General features: G+C 37.5%; 1 pseudogene; it reads right to left on the reverse strand.

Moving 5' to 3' along the window:
• Window positions 1-1,339: 1,339 nt before the first annotated feature.
• LOC118603114 lies at window positions 1,340-1,458 on the reverse strand (annotated as a pseudogene).
• Window positions 1,459-16,727: the final 15,269 nt, after the last annotated feature.

Consider the following 16,727-nt stretch of genomic DNA (forward strand, 5'->3'; position numbering starts at 1 on the left):
TTTATGCTAGCATGCACTACAAATTTAAGTGAGTTTTTGATCCTTTTGAATTTTTGTAGAGCTGCAGAGATGTAAGTGAGGTTAATATAAAGCTTAAAAAGTAATAATGCTTGCATTATTTAATGCTTATCTCTACTGAAATGCTAGTCACACACAAGATGTAGTATAGTTCTATTCAGAAAGCACAGCACCTTAAAGAGCTCTGGTTGTTAGTTCCAGCTTCAAAAATTTCCAAGGATGGTTTTCTACCTAAACTTTCAGAGTCTGAGGAACTTGGCATTAACAACTACTCTTTGTCATATTCCATAGCAAATGTGGTCATGGAAACATTAGATATTAAAAGTAATAGCTGATTTTCTTTGTTTGCTTATTTGTTTTAATTTTCTCATCTGATCAGTTCTCTAACTGGAGAGGAACTGAATAAAGATGTTGGGCTCATTCCTTATATGTTTTTTGAATTTAAAAAATTAAAAAATTTATTACAATTATACTTGGCATATTATATTTCAGGTGTAAAACATAGTGATTAGACGTTTGTATAACTTATGAAGTGATCACTCCAATAAATGTAACACCATCTGACACCATACACAGTTATTACAAGATATTATTGACTGTATTCATTATGCTATGCCTTACATCCCCATGACTATTTTGTAATTACTAATTTATGTTTCTTAATCCCTTCCACTTTTTGAGGGATGTCTTCTTAATGACCTCTTGTGGAATCCTTTATTTTGGGACCTTGCACAAAGAGTATAAGTATTTGCTAAGAAGTTAACATAACTGAAATGAATTGTACTGAATATGTTTGTAGTAACTTTAATAAGCATAATTGTATGTTCGTAGTTCTATAGAGAAATGGAAAAAATATAAAAGTATTTACAATGTTCTCTCTCACTTTTCATAATGGTATTAGGAAGGCCCTTAGGGCTGGGCTAGTTTTTTTTCTTGGTATGCCACCTGTACCTTTATTATATTGGTTCTACACTTTATATAGATAGATGCAGATAGTCTATGCATTTATCCATACCAGGTAACTGTCGTGCTTACATCTTATGAAGTAATACCAATAGCAAAGGATATCAAAGGATATTTAGTCTGAGTCATGGGCTATGGAGAAAATAGTATCAGGCTTGTAGTCACAAAGACAGACAGATATATATATATATATACACACACACACACACACACACACACATATATACATACATACATACATACATACATACATATATATATATATATATTTTTTTTTTTTAGGCAAGGCAACCCTTGGTTGACCTCACAGATTGCAAGGACCTTGTCAGCTTACAATCCCTTATTTTTTTATTTTTTACACCTACGGCACCTGGTCTTCCTAGGTGGTCTCCCATCCAAGTACTAACCAGGCTCAACCCTGCTTAGCTCCCAAAATCACATGGGATCAGGCTTCTTCAGAGTAGCACAGCCATAGACACATAGACCTATATTTTAACCTCCCTTCTGTTAACGTTTTACCTGTGGGGTCCTAGACAAAGTGCTTAACCTTCGAGAGCCTTAGTTTTCTTATCTGTGGAATGCAATTAATAATAATAAAGTAAGTGATTTAAAAGTTTGGCAAATAATTGGCCCCAAATAAATACCAAATCCCCTTCTATTACATCATTCTTTTCAGACGATAATAGATCCGAGTTTATTTTCTAGAGCAAGAGTTATCAAAATGTAGTCTCTGGACCAGCATTGTCAGCATTGCCTGGGGGCTAGTTAGAATGCAAATTCTTGGGCCCCATCACAGACTCTTGGATTAGAAATTCTGAAGGGGAAACCAAGTAATTTGTGAACTTCTCCAGGTGATTGTGGTACATGATAACATTTGAGAACCACTGCCCTAAAGTATAGGCCTCCTTTTTAAACTAGAATCCAACAATTTGATTTCTATTATTTTTGTTATCTCTGAACAAATCTGAATACTGCCAGGTTATAGAAATCCTGCTCTCAGGATAATGCCCAAGAATGCCCTCTGTTTTTGCTGTTGTTCTAGAGAGGGATGGGAGTGAGAGGGCAGGGAAGAATGATGGTCGTTGATTCCAAGACAGAACACCAGTACCGAATGAAAAGTTTCTTTGTTCCATTTCTTCAGCAATGCTTGAACCACCCTGGCTTTCTTGGCATTATCAGACTTTATAATTTCTGCCAATCTAATAGATATGAGATTGCATGTTCCTGAGTTTAATTTACATTTTCCTGATTTTAATGTTTATTGTCTGATCAATTGTTGATTGGCCAGTTTGCATTTTTATGAAACGCTGGTTGTATCTGTTAGTGAATGTCTGCTTAGCTTTTTCTTTATTAATTTGTTGCAATTTAATTGACATATACCATTGTGTAAGTTTAAGATGTACAATGTGTTGATTTGATATATATTACAAAATGATTACACTATAGTGTTAGTTAACACCTCCAACACATCACATAATTATCACTTTTGTAATGAGTACATTTAAAATTTACTCTTTTAGCAAATTTCAAGTATGTAATACAGTGTTATTAAATGTAATCACATGCTATACATTAGATCCCCAGAACTTTTTGATCTTATAAACAGAAGTTTTTACCTTTTGACAGACATCTCCCCATTTCCCCACCCCACATCTCATCTTAACCACCATTCTGTTCTGTTTCTATAAATTTATATTTTTGAGATTCTACATATAAGTAACCTACATTGTTTGCCCTTCTCTGACTTATTTCTCTTAGCATGGCTGAATAATGAATAATAATAATATATACATCTGAATTATATTTTTGTGTTTTCTTATAATTCATTGAGTTTTATTAAAACAGCTACTTTGAATTTTTTAACAGGTAAATTGTAGGTCTCTTTGTCTTTGGTTCAGATACTGAAAAATGATGATTCTTTGGTGGTGTTATGTTACCTTGATTTTTCATGTTGCTGTCTTCATATTTGAAGTAGCAGTCACCTCCAGTTTATACTGACTTGTGGGCAGAAACACCTTCCATCTATCTGCCCTGCTAGATTTTGAGGCTCTCAGACCTTCTGTGGACACATCTGCTCCTGCTTCTTGCTTCCTTTTGTGGCAGAATTTTTTACCCTTGTGTGTCTTCTCTCCATCCTGCAACACACTAGGCACTTGGAGTGCTAACAGTTCCTCTTTCGTTTTCCCAAAGGTGGCGCTAGAGATCAAGTTTGTGGTCTCTCCTTGGCCCACAGATTGGGGCCGGCTTCTGAGATGCTCACCTGTGTGGTCTTCCTCCGTTCTTTGGTTGCCACTTTCAGGAGAGCAAAAGGTAGGCGGCTGCAGAGTGGGTGTGTGTGCAGTTAAGGCATGAGGGCTGCTGGAAGTGTGACTCTCCTAGCCATCCCTGAGCTGGCTACTTGAGAGAGTCCATCACATAGTCACTGTGAATCAAGTTACTTTAATGCCCTTTGAGAGTCTCATGCACTTTCCCAGATTCTTTTTTGCTCCCCAGGCATAGAGCTCCTGGTTTCATACTCTGGATGGTGTGAGAGAAACGAGCCGCTTTGACAGCGTCAGCATAGATGGGGAAGCTAGCTGGGTGCTCACTCACAGCCTTTCCCCCAATGCTGTGAAACAATCTCTCATGGCCCAAAACTATGTAGCCCATTCCAATTGCATCTAGTCCCCCCGCCCCCCCCCCCCGCCCCCCCAACTGAGTGCTGGATCTTCTCAGGAAACATGAACTTCCACAAAGGCCCTCTCATCCGTGGGTGATTCTCAGTCAGTGTTCTCTAGGGCTTCTTAGACCTCAGTGGAGAGGTGCTAGAGCTGGTTCAGAGGTCACATCAGGGTCAAAGCCGGGACTGAGATCTGTTTGCCTATTACCTGATACATAGGTGGGTCAGACCCCTTCCTTGGCATGAGATTTAGCATCCCATTTTCTTTATCAGACGCTTAGGTTATTTCCATGTATCAACTATTGTAAATAATGCTTCACTGAACATGGAAGTGCATATATCTTTTTAAATTAGTGTTTTCATTTTCTTTGGATAAATACCCAGATGTGTGATTGCTGGATAATATGGTAGTTCTATGTTAACTTTTTTGAGGAAACATTGTTTTCTATAGTGGTCGCACCAATTTATATTCCCACCAAAAATACAGGAGGGTTCTCTTGAATCCACATCCTCACCAATACTTGTCATTTCTTTTCCTTTTGATAATCGCCATCATTAACAGGTGTGAGGAGATAGCTCATTGTGGTTTAGATGTGCAACTGATGTTCTCTTTTTCTTAATTTTACTTTCAGCACATTTTTTTTTATATGCAAGTATATATGTTTCTCTAGATATTTCTCTGGCAACTCCAATATTTAGAACTGATTCTGAGGTTTATGTTGGACTCAAGTCCTCAGACAACCCAGTCTCAGTTCATAATTCCAGTAGTGGTTGTCACTTAGTAGTCTTCTCTATTCTACTATCAATCAAAATCTCATTCATTTTTGAAACTCCATGTTGAAATTTTTCCTTTGTAAGGCCTTCCCGGTCCTTGTAACTAAAAATAATTACTGTTTTTAAAATGCTTGTACTACATTTCTTTGGTATTTCTATTTAGCTCCTATTTCTCCTTTGCTTACCTGTCATCTTCCACATAGTTTGTGAAGCCCTTGATAGCAAGGATGGCATCATACTCCTTTTTATGCTGCCAATACCAATCTGGTTTCTGTCATATGTAGAAAAATAGAATTGAGTAATGAGGAAAAAAGAAAAGTTATAGCCAGCCAGTGTTTGAAACTAGCTTGTACTGTATAACCTTAGCCTAATTACTTGACTAATTTCTCGTGGACATTAAGACAGGATTAAATGAAGCAGTGTATATAGAATGGCTGGAACAGAGTAAGTATTCACTATGTGTTTGGCGAGTACAAATGAATTGACCTAGTAGATGAATCAGTTTTTAGCCATAATTCTAGTGTATCATTTAGAAATCATGTTAAAAGTTACACAAAGTTTTCCTTTAGAGCCACAAATAAAGGAAGCCGATCCCAGCCTGCATTTGTCAAAGAAATATCAGCTTCAGGCTATTTGGAAAGGATCCTTTGCAAAGCACTGTCTGAGGTGCTGCTGGAGTTAATAATTCTGCGGCTTCTCTAGATAATGATCCTTTCATCACATTAGTTTGCTAAGGGAGATCAGGAGGACTGGCTGTTGATTCTATTTGGAGCTCTATTGCCCTGGGACATGGAGAACTTGTCATAAGATGTCAGTTATCTTTAAGCGCATCCCCAGGTTCCCAGACAGGGTCAAGGGTTTAGCATTTGTTCTACCCAGAACCATGATTTTGACCGGGAACCATAACATAATTGACTATTAAGTGTGGAAACAGCATGCCAAACATTTATGGAAGGCATAATTAATTAGTACAACACTTAGAGTTGAACGATTGATTTAAAATTTGGAAGCGTGGCTTAGAGAAAACATGATATGAACGCTCTCTTTCTTGGAACTTTTTGATATCTACCAGTGGCCACCAAGTAAAGTTGAAATTCTAAAGATTCTCATTTAAGTCACTATATGACTCATACCTAACCGTACCAAACTCTTCTCCCATTGCTTCTTCTTATATGATCTATGCTCCTCTTTCTCTGCATAGTATACTGCCCCCTGCCTCCAATACCGATTGTTTTGCTATCTGTGAGTTTTTACTTAAACAGAATTCCCTGCTTGGAATATTCTAGTTCAACTCATTTTTCTCTACCCAGCTTAAATATTACCTTTTTCAGGTAGCCTTCCTTGACCGACAACTAAGAATTCATATTTCACATAGTTATCGAATTAAAGAAAAACATTTTTACAATATTTTTATTATCTACCAGGCATTGAGCTTGAATCCACATCTGATTATTTTCAGTAAATATAGTCCTATTGGGAGATAAGAAAGGAGGCAATAATATTACACTACCAATTGTTACAGTTGTTTAATGAAGTACTATGAGAGTTTGGAGGACAGAAAAATCAGTCTAGCTGATCTGTTGACCAGAACACCTTCCTGTGACTTCTGCAATATGGTCATTCCCCATGAGTTAATTTGGGATTATTCATAGCATGGTGTCTGAGTTCTAAAAGCACTTTTCTTAAGAAAGTGAAGAGAAAGGTTATGACATTTCTTTGTCACACAGTCACAAAGATTCACGCAGATTTAAAGAAGTAGGCACAAACCTTACTTCTCAATGAAAAGAATGCCAAAGTTACATTTTAACAAGAGCACGTGGGCTGGGAGATATTGTGTCTATCTTGGAAAATAGAAATTGCCTCCTTATCCCATGTTATTTTTTGTTTACTTATCCATGTACTCCTTATTGAAACCCTTACAGCAAAAAGGGTCTGTGAATTTGTCTCAAAATTTTTAAAAATTAGAGTTGCTAAGAATGTTGTATTCTGTTTTGGAGATGGGCTTGTAGGAGAAGATTTCTGAGGAATGGGATAGGTGGTAGCAGCCTAGAGGAAAGGAAGAAATTAGAGTACCAAGGCCTAGGGCAGAGAGAAGAAAAGATAACCCAGAGTCAGCCCAGACCAGACTGGAGTTTTCTGTCAAGGGTTGCTATATTAAGCCTTGTTTATCTTAATTTAGATGCAAATAATTAATTGCATAGTAAAGAAATAATGAATTTTTGACTTTTATTTGTTAAGCCTAAATAATCAATTTGAATAATTAAATAATTAAAGCTTAAGCCTTATTGATTAAGCTTTATTTACAGTTGAGTGTGAATGAGTTTAAGTCAGTTCACTTGTGACAGGAATTAATAGTTCCTAGGGAGAGTTTTGTAGCACAAAGATTGACTTGAAATATCCAGGTAGGTGAGTTTCTTGGGGTGCAGGCTAGAGGCAAAGGATACTGTTTTGACTTTTGAACCCATTTCTATTGCTTAGAGATGCTGTATATAGTACTGCTTAGAGTCTAAATTTTGTTCTTGGAAAACTGAGTTTTAATTCCTTCTTTAATATGTAATAGCTGAGTGAGTTCAGAAAATTATTGGCTTTGAATCTTCCTTATCAACAAAATGAGAATAATACTAATATCTTTTTCAATGAGTGGTTATTGAGGATTAAATATGATCATGTTGTAATATTATACTTAGCACAATTTCTTGAGCATTTGTTCTACATTCAGCCTCATTCAGTTTATCTGCTTTATAATTTTGTGAAGGGCCATCCAGATTCTCTGTCATCCTCCAGGTGGAACTCTTACCCTGGGAAATAGTTTTCATGCAGACTTAAAAAAAAAAAAAAAAGATATGTGAGCAGAAGCATCTATGAGAGGAATTACTTTGGTCAATGAGTGGTTAGAAGAATCTGAGTCCTAATTACCCAAATGTGTACAAGGACTCTCCAGTGTACTCAAGTGCTCCTCTGTGCCTTGCATAATTCGGAGTGCCAGACAGTTATGCTGCTTGCATTGTGATGAGGGTGGAGACATGTTGTACTTAATCTTTTTCTTTAGGTTTCTGTCCTCAGATATGACTAGATAGATACGTTTAGACTTTCCTGTGGGCTCAGCATTTAATGCAAAACAATTCCAAATGACACAAGTATCCTAGAAATAATGCTGGAGAGCCAGGTGGGTCTGGGGATGGGCAGCCAGGAATTCCTTCTCTTTACTATCTGTGATCCAGAGCAAATGGTTTGGATTCTATGAGTCTGTTTACCCTTCTGTAAAATGATGGCAATGATGCCTCCTTCACAGCATCGCTGTAGGAATAAATAAGTAAAGGACCAGCACAGGGCTTGGTAGAATTTAGTCAATCCTAGTTTTTCTTAGTTTTCTGTTCTCTTATAGGACAATCTTCTCAGCAATCATGCATGAAATAGAAACTTTCTGTCTGACCTTAGACACATCTAGAGCTGGAAGTTGTCAAGTCAGAATTACTTCCTCCTGCTAGATTTAGTCTGTCCTCTCACCTTCTGCTGGCTGTGGAAATGTGTAAAATCCAACTCTTCCTGCACACTAAAAAGACTAATTTGCAAAAGTTTGAAGGGAGAGCATAAATCTGAAATGCAGGAGAGGCAGTTGTCTGAGAGAATCGTCTTAACTTTCTTGGGAACTTGGTTTAGATAATGAATCTACTGTTAGTAGGAAAAACAAAGTTCTGAATTGAAAGGTGGGGTAAGGGTAAACTAAGCTCTTCTCACCTTGTGATGCAATTCTTGACTTGCCACTTGGGCATCCTAGGAATCAAATTTTTACTTAAATCACTCAAACCCACTCATTCAATCCTCCCTCCCTCCCTTCTTCCCTCCCTTTTTCCTTCCTTCTGTTCTTCCTTCCAGCTTTTACTAATGGTCTGCTATGTTTAAACTGCTGTGTTAGACTCGAGATACACGTATGACAAGGCAATGTGAGACTATGTGATTTATATTACTACTGTTCGGTTAATTGAAAAATATTTTTAAAATACTATTAAAATGTTGTTTACATACCTTAAACATTTTATTTTAACTTGTAACAGTCAAGGGCATATTTAATCATTAATCTTTTAATGTAGGGTCACGTTTTTATCTTTAATTATGAGTTGGCTGATGAAAAGTATTGGTCATTTTACTTATATAAACTCCACCCAGATTGCATTGCTTATGATTTCCAGATTCCATTTCTTAAAACTTAAATACTTTTCAAGCAAACAAAACCAAATACTTTAACATTTTTATAGTTTTGTCTCCAAATTTTCTGAAGATTTTCTCTCATTGTTAATTTAATAGCATTTAAAAAATGTCTCGCCTTCTATTTAGTGTTATTGATATAACAACTCTTTTTGTACCCATATTTAATCATAAATTATGTAATTTATATCATAGTTAATTAAATGACATGATTATATTATCAACTACAGTAAGCAGAAAAAGCTTTGGGAACAAACACCATAGGCTCTTGGCAAATTCACATCGTAGCTGTTGGAAGCAAAAAAAAAAAAAAATGTGTGAACACATTTTGAGCAGCCTTCTAGTCCTAAGCGGTTAGCTTCAGTGGCCCTCAATCAGCAGGCTATAGAGGTAAATGCTTAATTCGGAGAGTTGGTTAAGTAGAAATTTGTTATAAGTGTTGGTATTATAAACTCAACAGCAAAACAAAAACAAAAACAAAAAACAGACAAAAAGCAATCCAATTAAAAAATGGGCAGAGGGCCTGAACAGGCACTTCTCCCAAGAAGACATATGAACAGCCGACAGACATATGAAAGGATGCTCAACTTCAGTAACTATTAGGGAAATACAAATCCAAACCACAATGAGATACCACCTCACAACTGTTAGAATAGCCACCATGAACAGTACAAGTAATAACAAGTGTTGCAGAGGTTGTGCGGGAAAAGGAACCCTCATACACTGCTAGTGGGAATGAACATTGGTACAGCTACTGTGGAAAATGGTGTGGAAGGTCCTCAAAAAATCAAGAATAGAATTACGATATGACCCAGCAATTCCTCTTTTGGGCATCTGCCCCCTAAATTTGAAACCATTTATTTTAAAGATATATTCACTCTGAAGTTCATTGCAGCGTTATTATTCACAGTGGCCAAGACATGAAAACAACTGAAGTACCCTTCAGTAGATGATTCGATAAAGATGATGTAGTACATACATATAATGGAATAGTATTCAGCCATAAGAAAAGATGAAATACTGTCATTTGTGACAAAATAAAAGGATTTTGAGATTATTATGCTGAGTAAAATAAATTAGAAAAAGTTGACAACCATATGATTCACTCATATGTGCAATATAAAACTGAAAGCAACAAATGAAGAAGACAAACATACAAGATCTCGTAGACACAGGCAACAGTTTCGTGCTTACCAGAGGGGAAGGGGGGAGGGGAAGTATAAAAGGGTAAAAGGGGTTAAATACATGGTGATGGAAGATTTGACTTTGGGTGCAAAACACACAATGTAATATGCAGATGATATATTGTCAAATTGTACAATTGAAATCTATATAATTTTATTAACCAATGTCACTCAAATTAAAAAGAAAATCGGTATTACATAAAGAGAGTATCAGACAAATAAACAGGCAGTTTTGATACAGGATGTATGATAGCCTGGTTCAGATATGTTCTGGGTTTTGTGGGACACAGAATGGGCAGCTGACCCAAATTAGGGTATCAGGAAAGGATGCAGCATAGCATTTTATGCAGAAAGGACACTTGTTTAATATCTGCCAAAGGAAATATTCCAGGATAACAGTCCTTGGGATTTGGGGCTTAGGTTGTTTCGAAGACAGAATCTGAGTCACTCTCCCAAAGATTTATATAGAGTTCAAGATCTTTTCTTTGCATCCATAAGTTAAGTGATTTTATGACAATTTATAATCTCATTTGCTAAGACCATGAAAATGCAGCCCATACCATATTGAGTGTGAAGTAGTTACATAATTGGGAATGAGGACTGTGTTTAATATAATTTAAGAAAAGTATCTGTTGCTCTATGCCTGGGAGAGGCTCTGTTTTCAGTTCACATGCTCATGTAAAATAAATTTCATTGCTCATTTTACTATCAGAAAAAAGAGCAGAAAGAGATTCAGCGTCATGGTACGTAACTCAGAATGTTCAGAGAAGAAAATAATGTAAAGAAATGGTTAATAAAAAATAACTACTATTTTCAAAGCATTTTATTATATTCCAAAATCTGTATTAAGTACTAGACGTACATTTTAATTGGCACCATATCCCTACTGGGTAGCTACTATGATTCTGCTTATTTTAGATAAGGATTAATTGAGACTTAAAGAAGTTCAGTAGCTAGGGACATGTTGGACACAAGTCCTTGACTCTGTCTTCTAACCCTATCACACAGCATCCCGAAGCAAAGAAACTGGCAAAAACACAGCCCAGGGTATCTCTTCTTGAGATAACAAGTTAGGTTGAAAAGTATTGTGCAGAGGGAACTGGAGTGACAGTGGGACAATTCTTAGCAATGTCGAGGGAGGAGATTTTAAGCATATTTGGAGCAATTCGGATATAGACCAGTTTTTAAAAAGAGGAAAGTCAGCAGTGACTGAGCAGAGAGATGGTTTGGGCTAACACTCAAATAGACTCTTAATCATTTTGGCGATACTAGAACCCACCATGTGCACACATACACACACATATATACATTTGATATATGTACATATATGATATATATATACACACACACAAATGACAAAAAACTGTTTATTCTCATTCAAGTAAGACTTCCTTAGCTAATCTTCCCCTTTTGTTTCCAGGTGCCATGAACAACCTCTTTTAAGAGATTTCTGAGCTCAGTGAACACCACCCCATTTAATTCAACAAGCACAAACATTGGCTGCTTATGCTACATACCAAGGCAATAGAGATGAAGGGCCCTCTCTCTCCTTCTCTTTGATGAGAGAGCCCCTTAAATAGGTCTTTTCCATTTATTCTTCTAAGCAAAAGGATTTTGTTGCCTGGAGAATCATGGAAGTACCCTAGTAAACCTCTTTACTCCTTTCATTCAACAAATTCTACATTACAAAAGCATCACACTGGAGATCCTCAGATAGGTCAGTGCAGCCAGTGTGAGACATGAAATTGTTGGACTGGTTCTTTTGCAGGAATGACATCTGGGTAACTGTCCTCAGCAGTATTTCATAGGTGCAATGTTCCTGCTTCTATATACAACCCCTGAGTCCTCTGACCTCGTGATCTTTCATAAAACGATGTTACTTTGCTTTTCATCATTTAATAAGTCATGCAAATTGCCTTAAACTGTCATAAAGTACAGTATGATGCTCTCAAACGTTAAGAAAGGAGGTTCTTGGTTTGACCAAGGTTTTTTTTTCCCCTACACTTTCTTTCTTGACAGAATAAAACAGAAATTTATCCAGATTACAAACAGATTTGGTTTGTTGAATTGTTAGTATTTAATGCTGCAAGAGAATGAGTTAAGGATTTGTTGCCAAGAAATAAAAGAGTGAAACATCACAATTAGAGGTGTGAATTTCAGGCATAAAATAGAATTGTTTTACCAATTTTCACAGGGTTCACCACCTGGCACTCACCAAAGCTATTTTGAGACTATCCTTCATCATCCATTAGTATTAGAACAATGAGTAAGCATTGCTTTTTGTTAGTGTATAATTCATAAGTGCTTATTGAATTAAGGAGTTACCAAATACAGGATTAAGAATCAGATATCATGCCTTGCTTTTATGACACAGTTGTTATTTCAGTGGTATCTTGAAACTTTTCCAGTTAGCTTACTAATATTTGGAGCATTCTATCCAAACTCTGAAAATGGATTTTGTATCACCTTGGTTTCATATGCAAATAAATACAAAGTTTCGTGTGATTCAAAAGTTTTCCGTTCCAAAGAACATGGTTTGGGTGTGGTGTTTCATTGTTCTGATTACCCTGGAATTTCTAAAATGAACAATTCTGTATTATAAGTGCCACCTCTGGTGCAGTAATCAATTCTGTTTCATGTAACAAGATCTTTCTGGAATGAAAATGCCTGAGGAAAGAGATGTTTTATTGAGGAATCTGTTGTGCTGACTGTCTGCAAAGCCCACAGCCTGCTACAGGTAGAAGCAGCCCTCGGGAGTTCCCACGCATAGGTAGAATTTTGATTCTGAGTTCCTGGCAGTAACTGACTGGTCAAGGGGTAGGTAATCTGAACTGTGATAACCTGATGTAAGAGCTATTCCCAACTCAGGTAATGGTGATTATCTTTGACAGTGACAAATTGAATTCTGAAGTTGTCCATTGGGGAATTTGAATATGAGTTGGAAAGTCAGCAGTTGTCATTGGAAGCAGAGAACACAAAGAAGACATCATGAGACACATAAACAGGCTTCATGAAACAGAATTCACGAGTAGTAGGAGCCATGGTTAAGCAGAAGCTGTTTGTAAGCAGAAACCTTCAGAAAAACAGAAAGGGAACTAGTGACAATTAGAGCAGCAGGAGCAGAAGATAAGGGGAGTGTTGAGTCACTAATAGAGTATGAGAGGGAGTGACAGGAAAACCTGATTGCTAGGGCTCTAGTGAGTCTTTGATCTTCCAGGCTTTTAGCAATATTGTATGTGAGATCTGGTTCTACTCCTAAAATTCCCATATCCCATATTTCTATTTGGAGATAAGGTAATTAGAATGAACTAAAGAGAACTTAGCTAACATAGGATAAAGGCTGCTTGAATAATAATTGAGTGATAATTCTCAGTTTTTTTTTTTCATTCCTTCAAATGGATATTATCCTTTCATTCTAATCCTGCTTATGCCATTCTGTACTTCCAAATAATATAAAATGATTAATAATAACAGCAACAACAATAATAATACAGATGTAGTTTTTTTAGTGTAAGTTGAGACAAACGACTTCTGCTACTGACTACTACTATGAATGGCCAACCACAAGCCAGGTGCTTTATATACAATTTTCAAATCACACTAGAATCTTCAAAGGTAGATATTGCAAAACTTATATTACCTCTTGAGAAAGTTTGGAGAAGACCAGTGGATTGTATTAGTGTAGTCTACTCTTAAGAATCAGAATAGAGATGCTTACCAAGTCTGCTTGGCCCTAAAGTGGATGCTCTTCCTACTGTTCTTCTCATTGCCCGCCTGAGAATAGGCTCTTTACAAGCTTTGGCATCACCACAACAGTCATGCTCCAAAGGAAAGAGATGTGTAGGAAAGAGAGAAAAGCAGACACTCCAAGGCCACGGAGATCAGATCTAAGCTCAGAGCAGGCAGGCAGTAGGGCCTGCCATTCCTGATAGATGACTGCCACTTTATCTTGTGGAGACACGGTTATCCTGAACAGGCTGCGTTTATTAAGTTGCACGACTCAGTCAGGTGTTTTATTACCAGTATCAATTTAATTTATATGTAAAAACACAATCAGTTTCTTTTGCCTGCTGAGAAATCTGACAGAAAAAAGTGACAGATGGCAGGTACAATGTTCCCCAATTGAAGTGTGGATCATGGAAAATTGGACAGTTGGTCTATATTGGTATTTCTGGCAGAAATCATGGGGAAGAGGGGGCTATACACTGAAGCTTCATTCGTCCTATTCTTCAGAATCAGATGTCTCAGGTGGAGTGAGGCTGGTAGACTGGCAATGAAATATGCCAGCTCATCAATAAGGGATTGACAAGGCTCCAGATGACAGATGATATACTTGGGTGGGTCTATTGGCTTGGCTGAAGCTTCTAAATTGCATTTAGAGGTCATAAGCCATTCTCTCTTTTGGTTAAAAGGTGATAGAATTTGGTAATTTGGGGGCTCATCCTAATGTTAAGATAATGTTGAACAGGAAAGAACTCTGTGAAATCTGTGCTCATGACTAGGCTCTGCTCTAGGTGCTAGGGACAAACTGGCAGTTGGGACACTGTATGAAAGGAAAACAAAATACCATTAATATGATATTTAGTTCTCCGGTGGAAACTGGCCTTAAAATTCAGTGATCCAGATTTCAAGTAAATATGTGTATTATTAATCCCTTTCCACCCCTGTTAGTAGTTGGGAGTAGAGACTACACTTATCATGGGCATCAGGGCATAAAGAAGTAAGCAGAGTTTTTGCTCTGGAGGAATTCACTGTCTAGTAAGAGTGAAAGACAATTAAGTGTGTGAGTATAATAGAGTATGATGAGTGTTATAATGGAACTACTAAAGAGATTTCCCTTGGGTCATCCCTAGCAGACTATAATTGCTGCTGATACCTTTGCTGTCCTCTTATCATCCCATCCTCTCTTTGTCCTACTACAGGTTGGAGAGCTAACTTGTGAGACCTCTGCACAGAAGCTTCTCTTTGCCATGTCTCCTGTTCCAATTGATTGTTTTAATTAGCCTAGGTTATTGCTAGTATTCCTTCTAGGGGACTAGGCCCTACTGAAGTAGACACTAAAACTTTACTTTGCCTTTCAAAAATAAAGTCAAGGTGTTAAACATCTCTGATATTGAAAGGATAGGATCAGAAATCTCTCCTCTTGACACTTTTGTTCAAATGCATTTGGGAGGAGTGCAAAGCTGACAGATTGCTTATGAGGTTTTTGTGAAAGCCTTTATCTTTGAGTTAAGTTTGGATTTTGACCTTGCCTAGCTCCTGCGGAGGGCGTATCTATCTATCTATCTATCTATCTATCTATCTATCTATCTATCTATCATCTATCTATCTATCTGTCTGTCTATCATCTATTTATCTAGTAATGCAATAAATAAAATCTATATTCTGCTTGGCTTGAAGTAAGTTGTTCCAGGACCCCTAAATGCAGGGGCAGGGTGGGTTCTGTTAGTGGCTATAGTTTCTTTAAGCATTGGAGACCCACTAGGTTTGTAATCACAGGAGTAAGATGAATAAATTTGATTTTAAATGGTCATCCAGGCAGTAACATGGAACTGGGAAGATTCGGGTCATCGGAACAACTTCTGTTTCTAATTTTATTTGAATAAATTCACTCTCATGTGCATTGGGTGAGAAGAAGTGAGTGAATCTTTAAGTTTCCCTTGAGATATATGAATGGTTGCGTATTATTTCTTAAATGCCATGGAATGAGCACTCTGGCTGAGACCAGAAAATATAGCTTGCAGCTATTTCCTCAAGAGAAAATAGAGAAGAAGGAAAGAAAGCTTTTTAGCCTTTAGTCTACAAAATGAACTAATCCCCAATAGGACTTCCTGTCAGTGCTAACTACCAGAACGAAGCTGTAGTACAGAAGAAACAGTACAGACAAGGACAAATATTAGAATTGTCCCAACTGGCTTATTTCTCTCCCCTCAACTTTCAGAATAGAAATGCCATATGGTTCTATATGATAAGACATCTTTAGTATAGTGTTATATATAGTCTCTTTGTTGTTACAATTTAATTTTTTATTTGTTTGCACTTTTTATTCCCAAATAATTGATGACGTATAAATGCGAGGCCAGAGCGCTAATGCCAGCAGACAGAAGATTTAACAGGAAGAAGTTTAAAGCATGAGTTCAAGTAATACTAACTTATTAGCATTTATTCCTCAATATTAAAATATACATATATTTTCCTTCAAGGACAAGACCAGCTACAGAATTTGTGGGGCTCAATGCAGCATTAAAATGTGAGGCCCTGACAGGGCAGAGTAGTCAGTCTTCTCTTCCCACAGATCCCCTGCTCTAATCCTTCATGGCAAAGAGCAACCCCCAGGGTTTACAACCTTATTCAGGCATGTGCCTTGTGCTGGAATTGGGGGTAGATGAGAGGGCCCTTTTGAATTGCCCATAAAACTCACTGTGGTGCTGTTAGCTCTTGGCAGAATGAGTGCTGCTTCGTCTCACATCCAGATCACCCACTGCTTGTGCCCTCCCCTCCCCTGCTTCCAAGTCCTTGAAAGGAAGTAGAGGGAGGGAACAGATGAATCTGAGACCAGCTGGGTGATGCTCTGGGTGGAGATCTGCCTACAGTCTGCTAGGGCAGGGAAGAAGGGACCAAGGTTAGAGGGGTGGGGTGGGACTATGGAGACTGGGGAGAGAGACCAAGAGCCTGCTGGGGAGATGGGGAGGTGGCAAGAGGCAGAACCATGTGTGAGCTGAGGCTCCAAGCCCCTCCTCATCCCCATGATCCGTTGTTCCATCAGACATCATGTACAAAACACAAATTCAAAGACAATTATTAAGAATTTCAAGATGATGTCTGCAGAGCATTAAACCCCAAGTACAGGATCTCTCCTGAGCATGGAGCCTTGTACACAATGCATAGGTTGTAAGCCCATGACTCTGCCTCAGTTTAAGGAA

Source organism: Rousettus aegyptiacus, unplaced genomic scaffold, assembly GCF_014176215.1.
Source record: "Rousettus aegyptiacus isolate mRouAeg1 unplaced genomic scaffold, mRouAeg1.p scaffold_m13_p_5, whole genome shotgun sequence".
NCBI classification, from domain to species: Eukaryota; Metazoa; Chordata; class Mammalia; order Chiroptera; family Pteropodidae; genus Rousettus; species Rousettus aegyptiacus.